At 33.6% G+C, this 16,759-nt stretch overlaps 1 pseudogene; it reads right to left on the bottom strand.

Moving 5' to 3' along the window:
* The window catches only part of LOC149571618 (putative prolyl 4-hydroxylase 7), a 53,512-nt pseudogene extending 37,455 nt beyond the window's left edge, over positions 1 to 16,057 (bottom strand).
* Positions 16,058 to 16,759: the final 702 nt, after the last annotated feature.

Genomic DNA, 16,759 nt, shown 5'->3' on the forward strand with positions numbered 1-16,759 from the left:
ATTTAGTTGATGTCGAGCACCAATAACCTTTAATATTTTCCAAGTGATCTAGTTGATGTTGAGTGGAAGAACAATATGGAAGTAGAGTGACAACATATTCATGTAGAGTGCTAGTATTCATGTTAAATCTTAGATTTGATGAATTTGAGCCAAATATTTTATTTTCTTGAATTTTGTAAAGCATTTGGAAGATAACTATGATGAGATGGTGACACAAAATTCATGGTGAACTGTCTTAAGGAAAATTCAAAGAGGATTGAAGGAGAAGTTTACAGAAGGGAATAAAATAAAAAGATGGGTAGATTCATTGAATCTCGTCTAATCTTGTCTAACACTAAAATGGATGATAGAGTTTGAATGACAAAATATCTTAATTTTCTATTTATAGAGTTGTCTAGTCAGAAGCAAAGGTTGGCATGTGCGAGAACCTAAGGAAGATAAGGAGTCTAAGGTATTGCTTCATTAGTGACCAAATAGAAGAGACTCCTATTGAAAAGAAAAGAAAGAAGGCTTAAGGGTATGGATGCTTGAAGGGTGAAAAAGATATTAGAAATGAAGTATGTGAAAGCCAAGTAGAATGGAGGATTGAAACATAGATCTATAATCTGCAAAGTATGTTGTAAGTTGTTATCAAATCAAGCCTTGCTAAACTACTTTCTAATCATTGTATCAGTCCAGAGTAAATCCTTTGGATTAAGGTTGACTTAATATTCATTTTTAAATCCTTTAACTAGGTGATATTCCAAGTGAATGATCTAAAGTCCTCTAACAAGGCTCACTCCTAATAGGGTGATTGAAATCCTCTAACCAGGTCACATTTAACAGTTTGTAATGTAACCTTTAACAAGGTTGGCCTTTCATAGGACATCACTTTAGAAGAGTGAGAATGAGTAGCATGTTACTAGTGGTTTTTCCCAAATTGGGTTTCCACATAAAATTATTGTGTGAAATGTGTTATTGAATCTGTTATGTTTCATGCTTACATTTTTGCAAAGTTCATTTAATAGTAACTTACAAGTTTAAGTGATTGTATGATCTAATGGATGCATGCATGATGAATATGTTTTATGGATATGGGTTCACTAAGCTATTAAAAGTTTTAGTTATACATCTAGACCTGATAATTGATTCACCCCCCTCTTAGTTATTCTAAAGAATTTCAACATTTGATTTCTCGGGAATCAATACATATTGGTTCTTTGAATTTACGATTTTAAAAGGTAAGTTGAAACCATTGTGTGAATTCACAACTTTGAGATTGCCTTCAAAAGACCACTCTGAGATGTTGAAATTAGGTTTAGGGCTTAGCATTGGATTAAAAAAATAATGTGTTCTACTAAAAGTTAAATATAGTATCCTTGCTTGACACAACACATATCTAAGAATGTCACTTGTGGGCAATAGATAATCATCAATAGTGATCTTATCTTCAATGTATTCTGGCATAAAAATGACCTCTGTATAATGATTCTTCCATAGGGGTGACTTGCTGAAAAACAATAGCACTTGATGAAGGTTTTCTGATGAGTTAATGCAAAATAATCCTAATCATATTTATAAGGCAAGCTTCAGAGATTAAGATAAACTTTTTAGAGCTAAGTGTTAATCTAATTTAATTTATTAAATTACCTTTACCCCCTTCTTAATATTTCACTTGATATACTTTGCATCTCCATTTAATAAATAATTAGTAATTATTAAATATCATTTACCTCTTAGGATTTCCCTTTTAGATTTTTTATCTCCTTCTACAAGGATTGATTTTTTATAATTATCTCACATCTTTTTAGTCTAAAAATATAGTTCTCATATTTTCAAAGAAAAAACCCTTGCCTTGTCTTTCCTTTTTCTTCTTTATAATAGGTTCTTGCATGCAGGTGTTCTTCAAGTTTTGTGAATTTTTATTTCTTAAACCCTTCATGGTTTTAGAGCTTGATTTTATGAACCTTGTTTAGTATTTAGAGGGAAAAAAAAGAATGAGGGTTTGGTAGAAAAGATCTAGCAATTTTTGGGTATTTTCTATGAAAATAGGGGGTCTCTAATTTCTTGAGCACTTTGAGACCAAACAGACCCCATAGTTGGATTTAGAAGCCATCAAAACCCCTATTTTCATATAAAATTCATTGAATTTGGACATAGTTTAAATCTGAGGCGAAATAGTATTGCTACCAGATTAGGCACATTTCCCAAGGTGGTATTTTCTAATTTTTGGTGTTCAAATCAAAAATTTTCATCTCAAAATTGAGATTTTTTGGCACACAAATCAACATTTTTGGCACATGGATCAATTTTTTTGGCACACATTTTGAGATTTTTAAGATTCCAAGTCAATATTTTTGCACATAAATCAAGATTTTTTGTACACAATTTGACGTACTTTTGCACAAAAATCAATATGTTTGGCACCAATCTCGAGGCATTTGGTACCTATTTTCATTTGAAGTCAAATGATCCTTTTTATCTTCTAGAGGGGCATAACTTGCTCATTTCAACTCCATTTTTTAATTCAAAAGAAGCATTAGAAAGCCCTTCTTAGGCCCTATCTAGATTCTCTATTATTTTTATCAATATTTCTCAAAGGTACATTTATTTCATAAACTGAATCCTTTTTTCTCTCTTCATGTTTATGCATTTCTACTAGTGGCTAGGGTTCAGTTTTTTGCTTTGTGGGGGGGTGTTTGGTATTATTTTCAATTTTATTTGCTTCAATATTCTAGAACTTTTTCAAAAAATAATTCAACACCTTCTAAAAAAAGGGTTGAGACCTCTTCTTGTCTAGAACTTCTGACCCCTAATAACTATTACACATGGAAGACCTTGATGACACAATTTCTCTGATCAAAATGGTTGTGGTCTTGTTTACATGTAGTTAGCCAGTTTTAGAGAGGCCTTTTGAGGTCATGCAACATAGGAACAAGATGAACTAGGCAATGGGGTTAATTTCTTTACATGTATCCAATAGTCTACAGTTTCATTTTTATGGGTGCAATACCCCTCTAGATATATGGACCAAGTTTCATGGCTTGTTTGGTATAGTGAATGACTCCAAGGCACTTCAAATTGAGGAAGATCTTACCTCTCTTGTACCAGATTATTTTCCTTCCATTGAGGAATTCTTAATGAAGTTCAAAAAATGGAGAAATTTTTTGTAGAGTTGTGAGAAAACCAAGACTGACATTGAGTGCATTTACCTGATTCTTTCTAAGCTTCATGGAAACTTTCAAATTTTTGTTCCTACTTTCTATTCCACCAAAGATGCTATGCGTAATAGAGTTACCATCTCATCCTTTGAGGTTTTCTATGATCATTTGACTCAACAGAAAGCTAAGCTCTCTCAGTTGGATTCTCTCGTATGCTCATAGTTTTTGCACTAGACTAGCTAGGCCATCTTCTGGGATGAAGGAGAAGACATAGAAATCACATTCTACAGAGTCTTTGATTAACTCTAGCCCTCATAGTTCATCAGGGCCACCTCCTCCTAAAGGGGATAAACTAAAGCTAGAAAGATCAAAGTGTGCTTATTTTAATAAGCCTAATCATGATGAGTCACATTTCTATGAGAAGAAGTTAGATGGCTTTGCCAAATAGGTTTTAGATTTGATAGCTCTCCTTTAGAAGAGAAACATTGATATTCCTTTTACTTCTCACAGATTGTCTTCATCATCATCCTTTCAGTTAGATGGTAAAGATATAGGAAAGGATCATGTACTATGCACAATTGCTACCCCACATTCTTCTATATGGTTAGTGGATTCAAGTGATTCACACTATATGGCATCTTCTTAGGATTTTTATTTTTTCTTTTGAGGCTTCTCCTACTCCACACATTTTGATGGGCAACAACACTATTATGACTTTATGTAGGAAAGGTGTTGTTGGTAATAATGATGGTACATTTAATGATGTACTTTTTGTTCCATCTTTTTCCTCTAACCTTCTCTCTATTTAATAGATTACACATAGTGGGACAAGGAAGACAGTTAATTTTATACAAGATTGCATTGGCAGCTTGAGGATTTCTATGTTTTCTAATGTTTTCTAAAAGTTTTTTTGATGAATAGTTGATTTCTAGGCTGTGGCCGTATGAACTCACGAGGTGATCCTATTTCCCCTTACCCCTTTTTTTGTGAATATGTAACTTTATTGTATTTTTTTTAATATAAGGAAGGGACTATTCATCAAAAAAAAGTAAGGTACAAAATGCAACAAGAGATCCAACAAGAGCATGTGCTAGGGAAGGAACAAGCACCATGGAGGTTGTGCTAGTGATTGGAGATGGACTAGGTGCCTTTGCGTCCCTCGTGCCAAATGCTGATGAAATCATCACCATTATCATTATCAAGGCCAAATTTAGCTAATAAATTTTATTCAACAATACTTCAGTTAGTAGATGTTAGACATGATGGGAGAGCCTTCTTGTAAAAAGAAAGCCTTCACCATACATTTATAGAGATTTTATTATTGTTATTTCTAAATTTTTTTTAAAATTATTTTTTTTTTAAAAACCTCTAGGAACATTAAGATTAGTCAATTAAAAAGAAGAATTAATAATTTAAAAATAAAATATTAATTAGAATTTCAATAATTTTAGTCCAAACAATAATTTAACTAGCGATTGCACCTAACATTGCAATAAGGAGGCTAAAGATAAATATGTTGAGTTATAATTTATGGTAATAAATAACATTTTTTTTAAAAAATTGATTGCTTATATTTAAACAAATAGAAGTAGAAAAGTTTATGTAGCATACAAACATTTTTAAATGGACCCATTGAATTCAAGTTTTGTATTGCTTATTTCTTGATAAAGAGACTCATAACATATGCAAGAATCAAAATGTGTATCTAAATCATTTCAAGGAAACGGATTGTGAAGTGTACAGAAACAAATATATTTTAAGCTTAGAAGCATTTTATATTTCCTTCATCCTTTTAAAATTGTTTTAGCAAAGAAATAGTAACGTATAAAAACCTTCAATTGATTTTATGGCATGACTAGGAAATAGTTGGTTCCAAAATAAAATAGAGATAGGGTTTCTAATAAACTTACCATTAAGGGAAAAAAAAATTATTATGTGAATGGCATAAATAGGAAGAGGGTAGAGCATGATGTGGGACTTGGGAAATGCAATGTAAAAAGTAAATAGAAACCTTAATGAGCATCTATAAAGCATAAGTAGTGAAAGGGCCGAAAATGAAAACAACATACATTAAGTACATTACTAAAATATAAACGATGAGCTTGCATTCCACGATGAAGGAATTAAATTAAAGAAGAAGAAATTAACACTTTTGAAGAGTACATTAATAAATTTATTGAACTTTAATAAGATATCTCACGTGCTGATTTTTTTTTTTTTTGAGAAATCAATAAACTCTAAATTCATTGAAATTTGAATAGTAAATACATTGCATAGAATAACTTGAGGAAGCCTAATTTACTTGATAAAAGAAAATTAAAATTTAGGAAAATGTCTGACTAAAATCTACATATATAGTTTAAATCTTCAATTTGTCTATGTTGGTTCCAATGTGAACTATTTGAAGACTTTCTTTTAACCTATATGTAAGATTTAGAAGAAGGAAATAGAATTAGATGATAGTGCATCATATAAAACATGTTGAAGAAAAATCATAATAACCTGTCAAATATAGAAGCTGATGTTCATATATAGTAAAAGTGGATGAAGGCAATTTGAATATAGATACCTCATTTATTATAATTATGATGAATATTATGTCATTGTGGAGAGTTGAATTAAATGTGCCTCCTGATTTATTCAACGACCAACACGTGGATTTGTTTGCATATGTGCATATCTGTTAAATGTGAAATTGGGTTGTATACACAAGGAAGAAAGCTCTTTGACTCTTAAAATTGTTGTGAAAGTTAGTCCTTGGTGATCGATGTTGCCAATGTCAATTGTGGCATGTTGCAATATAAGTCCTTGTGCTTTGTGTATGGTCAATTCCCATGCCATTTCAAGTGGAATTTGTTGACAAAGTCCACAACTCAATGGTATTATTGGCACATCCATTGGGTGATTTTGGTCTCATGGTGGTCCTATGTAATTTCTAAATAAAACAACAATGAAGAGTGGGAGTTGTGGTGGTTTCTTAGTGGTTGCATAAACATTTTTTTGTAATTATCCAAGAGCGTCATTAACTTGAGGCTTGTTTCTACTCACAAATTGGAGGCTTAATATGACTTTTTTCCTAATACATAGAAGTATCTTTGACTCTATTTGTTCATCATCCTCATCTAAAATTGTAGAACCTCTAATTTTTTCTACAATGCATAGGGAAACTAGCATTGTTGAAGATATTAACATTTGTTTATTATGTAATTGTTGGATATGTGCAAGATCGTGTTGTGCAAAAGTGGAAATCTAAAAAATATGTAGTCATGAAATGCCTCAAAGAATTTCAAAATCTATTCCAACTTTCTTCCCTCCCATCCTAACACTAAATGAAAATAATTAATACTTTTATAAGGCCTACTATATCTTTTGATACCAACCCTATATGGTCAACTTTTAAAAGTCTCAAAAATGTGTTTGTGGTCTGTTCTTGTGTGTTTTTTTACTTCAAACATGTAGCTGACAACTTTTTTTCACCAAAATTTGATGAAATCAAAAGGGTTTCTTAAGAATGTTCTTAGCTTTCCATAAATGTAAGGTTTTTCAAATTATGAGTTTAGTAAGTAATTATTACTTATTTTGTAATGGGTTTATGTATAAAGTGTTTATTGACATAGTTCTTGAAAAACAACTATAACTTTCAAATAGTAAAACATTTTTTTAAATTCAAAACATGAATCATATTCTATGCTTCCTCTACTATAAGGTAAAAAAAATTAAATTAAATTTTGTAGAGTTTTGAATTAGTTAAGGTGGTTAAACATGAGCACTTTTTTATTCCAAAAATAATAAAGTAGAAAAATAATAATAATTTATTTATTTAGAATAAAAATATGCAAAATTATATGTCACATCTAGGCATGACTCTACTTCTTCTATCTAGAATATTATTTAAAAATATTATCATTTGATTTTGATTAAGGTGATTAGACATACATCTACTTTTTGTTTTTGTACTATTGCATTAAAATTCAAAATTTTGACCAAACATTTTTTTTATTCAGATAAGGCCTAGTAGTTTAGAAACTAAAATAAATATTCTAGAGATTCTTTTCTCTCAACTTTTTGATATAAAGTTTATAACAAGTAGAAAATTGCACCTCAATTTGACATAACCTTGATTTGCTGATTTTTTATTGCCACTTAAGATCATAGTTTGGTTGACCATGATCCTACACATACCCTGTTGACACAAAAGTATACACCCTTGCTTAAGATATGACCCTCAAGAAACCTTGTGTAACATGGAAATGACCTCCAAGTGTGGGACTTGCACTCTAAGGTTGAATATACAGAGAAGGTTGGATTCCTCACCATCAAGATGCACCTAAACTACTACTTGAGAAGAAAAGGGAGATGGAGAATAGGAAATAAATGTAGAAAGGGAAAGGGGGTTAATACATCGAGACAAAACTAGGGTTACAACTCTTCCCACAACTGCACAAAACATCAATGAAACACTGGAATACACAGATCTTGGCTCTAATCTTCCTTCAAAGAACTTACATACATGTTTGGAATTGATTAAATATTGAAAGGAAGGATATTTCACAATACAAAATTATCACTATATTAAACACAACATATAACTCTAAGAAACTAGGAAAGAAACATTCAAACAAGGTAAGATACATGCACAAATAATGAATGACAAGATGTAAGAAATATAGCTATTTCTTTAATGGAAGGAAAAATTTGTAGAGCATAATGCTACTACAAAATACATACAAAGAACCCTTAACAAGTATTTACAACTCCCTTGTTAAAGAGTTCAGACATAACTCTAATATTTACATTGAAGTTCAAACCCCAACCAGATGGGTTTGGATTCTAGATGAGAGCAATAATTGAGAATTAGGAGGGAAATCCAATCATGAAGTGCAATCACTACTAGAAGTGATAGGATGACATGAAAATAAGTGCACTTAGTGATGTAGTGTAAGGTAGGAGAATCCCCAAAGGAGATTTCCTAGCCCCTAGCTATATAACCACACAATGTAAACACAACAAAAAGAATCAACAAGAATCAATAATACAAGATCTAATACCAAATTACAATAATATATTCATAAAATATAACTATTTACATGTAATGTGCTAGGCTATAAGGCCCTCCTGGTTACAACCAAATACAAAGCAAGTAATAGTTCTACAAGATCCCTCAAGATCCAATCCAAACACTAGCTAGTCCAGATCCACACTCTAGTAGAAATCCCCAAGGAAGATCTCAACTTGTGCTTGCAAGCGCACCAAGCAATCCCCTTGTTTTCCAAGCTACAACTACTAGCTCTTCTCCAAATTTTCTCTTCAAGCTCCTCCTCTTCTCCATGATGGATGAATAATGACTAAAGACTTCCCCACAACCACTACTTATACCAATCTAAGCCACAAGTCAGCCCAGAACATAAATTAAATACAAATACATAAATTAAATGTCACAAGTCGGCACGGCCTGCAACAAGCACCTAATTCCTAAGCAATGTTGAGCTCCACAAATCATGCCAAGCAACCAAAGACCATCTTGAGCAACCAATACTATGTCGAGCTCCATAGAACATGTTGAGCTCCAAGACCATGCTGAGCTCCATAGAACATTCCAAACTCTAAGACCATGTTGAGCTCCATAGAACATGCCAAGCTCCATAGAACATGCCAAGCTCCATAGAACATGTCAAGCTCCCAAAGTATGCCAAGCACCAATCCTTCTTTGACCGAATACCAGTCCAAGCATCATCCAAAGAAACTATTGAGCATCCTCCCATGAACTCCAAAGTAGTCACTAAGGAAACCCAAGATGCTCCTGCATCAAACTCCCTAGGTAAATAGAAAATTCTATCCCACACTTTGATGCTTAAAGAAAGAGCAACAACCAACTTCATCTTTACCAAAGGCTTCCACTCCAACAGGGACAAAAAAACCAATCTACACATCATGCACATCTATATTATTCTGTCAAACACCAAAATCTCAACCACCCAATCAGCATGCTCACTCCCAAGAACAAATTGAACATAATGCTTCAATAGAAAAACCTCATCCACATTAGCAACTAGTGAATCCATACCAACAGCAACAAACCCCACATCAATAGCAACATGTAGATCTCTATCAACACATGCAAAACTCATAACACCAGCAATCTCATTGCTCACAACAAGATGCTCTGCAACACACAACTCATCACCAACAATAATTGGATCATCAATGACCAAGTGCTTTGTAATTTCCATGTCAGACTCACCAACTGATTATGAAAACCAATCTCTATCCCAACATCAACAAGGTTAGGAATATCTTCAGCAACAACATCTAGCTACTCTGCAAGTTTTGTATCAAACTCCACAATTTGATCAACAAAACTAATCGCTTCCACCTTGACCTTGTCATGCCATCTTCTCTCATGTACAACTCTCCTAACTAGCCAAACAACCCTCTTTCAGATTGGTAGACTCCAACTCCACAAACATTCATGAAATTTCTTCCTCACCTCATCCTTAACTCAATCAACCAAGCTAGCTTCAAATTGAGCAACCACCTTCTTAGTTCAATCAACCAAACTAGCTTCAATCTAAGTAGACATCTTAGAAAAATTCCTCTCCACCACATCATGGAGATTCGCAATCATCTCAGGGTCCAATCCTCTTGGAGCCACCTTCCAAGATCTTTGTAAACCCTCTACAATAAATGCTTCCCGCACTCCTTGTGACAACCTCAATTTTTTTGCAAGCTAGATCACAACTTGCCACCTCACATGAACAATTAGGAACTGCATCACAAGTCTAGGACCATAGATCTGTAATCCACAAACTCTCTACGATCATGCCTCAACAAGATTAGTCTTCCATCTTAGCATCCATCAATCCATCTACAAGCCCTCTTCAATTGCAAGCTAGAACCACAATCTACCACCTCAAAACCAAGAGATCTAAGACTCCAAAAAGAAAATCCAGCACTAGATCAAGATCAACTCAGATCTACTTCTCCAACCCAAGTCTTAGTGTAAACTACCTCAACTTCAGTGATTTAAAAAAATTGTGCTTTGACACCACCTGACACAACACAAGGCAAGAGTATCCCCAAAGGAGATGTCCTAGCCCCTAGCTATATAACCACATAGTAGAAACACAACAACAAGAAGCAATAATGCAAGATTTGATACCAAATTACAATAATATATTCATAAAATATAAATGATTGCATACAATGTGCCAAGCTATAAGGCCCTCCCAGTTACGACCAGTTACGACCAAATACAAAGAAAGTAATAGTCCTACAAGATCCTTCAAAATCTAATCCAACCACTAGCTAGTCCAGATCGACACTCTAGTAGAAACCCCCAAGGAAGATCTCAACTTGTGCTCACAAGCCCACCAAGCAATCCCCTTGTTTTCCAAGCTGCAGCTACTAGCTCTTCTTGAAATTCACTCTTCAAGCTCCTCCTCTTCTCCACGATGGATGAATAATGACTAAAGACTTCCCCACAACCCCTACTTATACCATTTTAAGCCACAAGTCAGCCTAGAACATAAATTAAATACAAATGCATAAATTAAATGCCACAAGTCAACACGACCTGCAATAGGCACAAAATTCCTAAGCAATGTCGAGCTCCACAAATCATGTCAAGCAACCAAAGACCATGCTGAGAAACCAAGACCATGGTGAGCTCCAAGACTATGCTAAGCTCCATAGAACATGCCAAGCTCCCAAACCATACTGAGCTCCATAGAACATGTCGAGCTCCAAGACCGTGTCAAGCTCCATAGAACATACCAAGCTCCATGACCATGCCAAGCTCCATAGAACATGCTAATCTCCCAGAGCATGCTAAGCACCAGTCCTTCTTTGACCAAGTACCATTCCAAGCACCCTCCAAAGAAACTATTGAGCCTCCTCCCATGAACTCCAAAGTAGTCACCAAGAAAACCCAAGATGCTCCTACATCACTCAGCCACAAAAAATTAAATCAATCAAATTTGATCATGGCATACATTTAAAGAAACATAGAGTGCAACAATGTTGTGCTAATCGAGGCTCAAGAAGTCATTAGGCATTGAAGAACTAGCTCTGATAGCATGAAATAACCAAAAAATATGAGGGATAACAAGACATGTTATCTACACAGAACATATAGGGTTGACCAGAAGGAATAAATCTAATTTTCCCAAAAATATGTTGGTCATCGATGAAAATCTCCCCTTGAGAGGGATGACCATGATGCCATGAGAATCTCCCAAGATGTTCCATATCCAATAGCTGAGATGCAATTTTGGGCCTTGGAAACTCATGAAGATTCCACAACATGAAGAAATGCTAGAAAAGAGACACCTGGCGGCATCCTATGCCCTACTGCTTAACAAATTAGATGATGACATTTTAATCTTTCATTAAATCCCCCTCATCGATCTATGCATATGTATATTGGGTGGACTTGAGTACCAGAGATGGGACCCTCCACCACATGGCACAATTTTGGATCATGGAGCCTCGCAAAGACATTGTGGTATGAAGAAATACTGAGATGAAGACACATGGCAATATCTTATGTAATTTAAGGCTTTTGAGATTTGAGAAAGCATTGTGGTAGAGGAAGTACCTAAATGGTGACATTTTGTATCATCTTGCACCTAAGAAAATAACCCATTAAAGATCTCTCAGATCAAATATCAGTGATGGGCTAAATGCGGGGGTGGAAATGACCAACAATAACAATACCATTTCATTTGTGGAAAATTAATGTGTATATTGTAGGAAAATGGATTGTTGTTTAGAAGTTAGTGAGGAGCTTGATCTTATCATTAGAAGTTTCTAGTCAGCAATTGTTGGTTTTGCATTCCTCCGTAAGTTTGAAAAAAGAAATCAAAAGCTTACTTGAGCATACTCTTTCTCATTTTAGCAAAAAAAATTTTGCAAAGTAATAATTGTGTTGGAGTTGCGCCTTAGTGTTCCCCCATAAGATTTTGAGGCATACATTTGTATTGGCCCAAATCAACAAATAGAATCATTGAATGCCCTCCAAATGGGATGTTTTTTTGGCATGGAAATGCTTCACACAACCATTTGTCAATTCTTTCCATTAGTTTTGGCCCTATGAAACTCATTTCATCAATTAGAATGTATTGAATGAAGTGCATAGCTTGTTGGAAAGATGCAAGTGATTGACCTTGTATTGTTGTCATTTCTCTAATTGGAATTCAAAGTGCTAAATGAATTGTGGACACTTGAATATTGAATGTTGCTAACCCCTATTGGTGCAAGGAGAAGAAGTGGTGATGACCCATTTGGTGCTGATTTGATTACTATTTTTTTGATGCATTTAATCAAGATTTTCATGTTCCTATTGTCCCTTGAACAATAATTTTTTAGTGAAGATTACATCATGGTTTCTTGTGCATGGGAAGCAACTATATCATTACCCATTTTTTGCTCTAGTGATAGAGTGTTTTCCAAATTTTTGTAAGTATCACGGGCTACATCAAATGTTTATCGCTTGGAGTCAATGAAGGAAGTCACTATAACTTCTTCAAAGGTATTTTTATGAGATTCTCCCCAATCATGGTTGATATCTATGCTGCTTTGACCAAGTATATTTAGTTCATCAACATGAATAGGCTCTCCTAGTTGTAATTTGGAAAGGACCTATCATTCATCATGAATATCTTCTCCCATAAGTTGTGTCTCCATATCTGGGCTCTCTAGAACATCTTCTTCTATTATTTTTTCATTTGATTTGTGTACATGGCATGGACTATACGTGGTCTTGAAGCTTTTTCAATGTTGTATGATGTCTTCTTTTGTATTTCCTAAATCTTGTTGAATGTTTGTAAAAGTGTAGTATAACATTAGTTCCATCCAATAGAACATATAGAATGATGTGTCATTCTTTGTAGGGATAGTGGTGAATCTTGGAGAAACTTGAACTATTGTCTTCTTAGATCATTGTTTCTATTGATTATTTTTGTGAGTAGCTCTATAAGACTATTTCTGAGTTGCATCAAAAGTGATAGTTTTTCTAGGTGTGGAGGTTGAGACATGTATATGTCAATATGACTTGGCTATGTATTTGAGAACTACAATTATTAATAGAACTAGTTGACAATTTGCATTGGCTCTCCAAATAGGCAGAATTGATGGGTTATGTAGGTTGAGGTGGTCATCATTTCTAGAAGCATTTTATTTTGGTTGATCATTTTCTACTAAAGAGATGTTCAATTTGTCTTGTATTGACCAAGGGGCTTTATATTGACAAACCATACTTGTTTGCTTCCTTCAAATACAAGTTTTTGATGTGCATTGTGTATGTCATTGGACGATTAACTAGTTCAATGTAATCATCAAGAGGGTTTCTTGTCAAAATCTCTTGTTTGTTGTAAGCAAGGATCATCTATTGGTGAATAGTGAATTACTTGATTCCTACTTTCAGAGGTCTATGGGTTCCATGCAAAGACATATTTATCAATGTATTTGATTGCATTTTCAACATATTGTTGATTATGCCAATCCAATTTGTCAAGATTCGGTGCATTAGGAAGCCAAATGAACCCATGGATATATGTGGAACCTTTATACTATCATTCATACCTATAGGGGAAAAAAATTAGTACATAATATATAAATAGATATAAAAACACATGTGCAAAGGTAATTTTCTATGTACCAATTCCCTTGCCCCTAGAAGTTTTTCAAGAGCCTCTTCTCAAAATGTAGTGAATCTATGGTGCATCTAAAGTATTGTAAGGTTGGTGTTTTCAATTATATTTTGTAGTCTCATTTTTGTTATTGCATCTTGTTTTAAAGGAGTTGTTGAAGGCATGACATTTTTTAGATCTGGTCATTTAGTATCTACTACACTAAGGGTGAAGAATAGTGTCGGGCAACCAAATTGGATCACCATATCAAATAGTTCCCCTCTTATTTCATTCTAGAAAGGTTTTGCTCCATGTATCTTAGATGTGAACCACATTAATTGATCTGCGAGCTTATCATTAGGTCTATCCTGTAGTCTTTTTTGTAGGGCATCAATAGTTGGGGGTAATGAATCAACAACTTTTCATTGTACAAAAATGGACGTTGTTGCTTTTCTTTGATGCCGCAAGAGTAGGTTTAGTAAAAAGTATATGAAACATGGATGTTACCCAAATCTATTATCATTGAATCATACGAGGTGGAGTTCATATTCATGCTTGTGTACATCCTTCAATCATTGTTGCTTGAAATTTGTGTTGCCCATGGGAAAGAGTGTTGGAAAAGTTGTTACAAATAAGCCTTCATTGTTGTACTCATTAATGGGAAAAAGAGAAATTGTTGTTCATTGTACTTTATGTGTTGGGAAGCCACTTCCTGTTTCAAGAAAATATTGAACCTCAACAGCCTCTATAAATGTTGGTTGAAGAATTTCCATAAAAGAAGATTGTATTCCTTCAAGGCTTTGTAGAAGGTCATCTTTTGTAGCTTCTATTTCTAAAAAACCTTATTTTTTATTTTATGCTATTTCATAGAGAAGGTTTGATATATTAGTAGAACTAGTAGGAAAAGATGATAATGCAATATCATCTACTTGTACATCTTTATAATTTATGGATCATTTTGTATTTTTTACATGAGTGCTTCATAGACTCGATATCTACTAACATAAAAATTATACTATTGTTGGCCAATGCTTTTCCTATTGACAATAATTAAGTCTAATTCACATGTGCATCTTGGCATGTGAAATGAAATTGATGAAATATCTTGAGGGAACGAATTAGTGTGACCATTATATTTGAGTTGTCTACCTTTTTCATAAGTAACTTGAAGTATTGGAGTGACTAGATAGTAATCAACATCTCTTCTATTTGAGCTAGTATTTTTAAACAAGTAGGTTGTATGTTGTTGCAGTTAGAGTATCGATGGAATTTTTTTCTATTGCAAATCTACAACATCAATTTTTCCCATCAAATAGCTTTCTTTCAATACCTGGATGACTTTCCATGCATATCAAGCATGTTGGAATGTTTCAAAGGGTGTCTAACTTTGAACAAAAAAAATCTAGTTGTGCAGTAATCAGGACTGAATTGTGGTATCCTTTCAATTGATTCAAGAGGGATGGTATTTAGGATTGAATTTTCAAAGTGGGTTGCAACTATTGGTGAGATGGTTGCAATATCTAATGATGTTATTGATGGTTAACATCTTGTAGATTGTAAGTTTTTTTGTTCTTGATGTTTCTTGTTGATAACGTTTTCTCATTGATGGTATCTTTTACGTTGCATATCATTTTGTCAAGTCCTTTTGTCTTCATTTATGTCATTTGAGAATCTCATTGCTTACTTCAATACTCAATCTTTTTCAACTAAATCAATTTGTAGATGATGATTTTTTTAAATAATTGTGTTCTTAAGAGTTTAAGAATAGTAAATCAAATTATTGAATTAATAACAAAAAATTTAAAGTATGCTACATTTGAAAAGTATATGGAAAAATTGACTGAAAAGGTGAAAATTAATGTAATGTAGCAAAATTTCAAAATGTAGTACAAAAAAAATAGATATAATATCAAGTTACATTAGGAATAAAACATTGGTTTAAATTTTTGTGCAATATTATGTACATTAGATCATACATAGGAAGTCCTAGAACTACAATATATACATAACATCTTAAAGAAAATTTGAAAGTAGTGATAGCATATATCAAAGTATCTTAAAGGTAGACATAATGATACTTTGTGTATCATGTCCATCAAATGTTGATGCTCTAATTTTGAGATTAAAAAGGAACTAACAATTGATGATTTTTCCTAAAATGTGTTCACCACCATCTGGCTCTACAAACAGTAGTTGAAAATCTTCGACAAGGACCCCCAACAAGGCATTTGTTGGTCCTTCAAATGTTGTAACTTTTTGTAGTTCTGTTATTTGATCTTGCAAATCCATTTTCAGCATGTAGCTAAAATCATAGTTAGGAACATTAATTAAACATTTTGGGCATTCAAATGTACTTTCTAAGGTTTGACTGAGTTTTGTTTTGCATTTTTTTTCTCAAAAACATTTGGACACAAGAGATAGTAAAATTTGTCAAGATGAACTTTTGTAATTTTGGCTTGTATGCATGCAAGTTCTTCCTTAAAAAAGGTTATATTCATCAATGATGAAATAGGTATCAAATTATCGAAGTTGGGGATAGATAAGATTGTTTTTTATAATTTTTTTGATGGATTAGCTATGGCTTTTGTGGAAAACCACATTTGAAGTGTTCTTGCTTCCAATAAATATGGATTTATTGTAATTAAGGTTGGAGATATACTATCTAAATCCTTTGATCACCATGATATAATGTGAGTAGATTGGATCAAGATTATTGGTGGGGTTGTTTGTTGAAACATTGCTGAAATTTCTCTTCCTCGAGCTTGGCAAAGCCCTCCCCCCCCCCCCCCCAATAGTACAATTACATATATCTATGGTGGTAATTTTACATTTGTTTCTTTCAATTCCATCTACTTTGTGGATGGCTAATGTAGGACTGATGGATAGGATGATGCCAATGACATCTACTACATGGCTAATGGGTGAAAATTGCAATGATTCTATGCCCTTAATGTTTAAACACTACATAGGTATGGTGGAATTTATAGTTGT

Source organism: Cupressus sempervirens, chromosome 2 (genome assembly GCF_028749045.1).
Source record: "Cupressus sempervirens isolate cs-2001-9-10 chromosome 2, ASM2874904v1, whole genome shotgun sequence".
NCBI classification, from domain to species: Eukaryota; Viridiplantae; Streptophyta; class Pinopsida; order Cupressales; family Cupressaceae; genus Cupressus; species Cupressus sempervirens.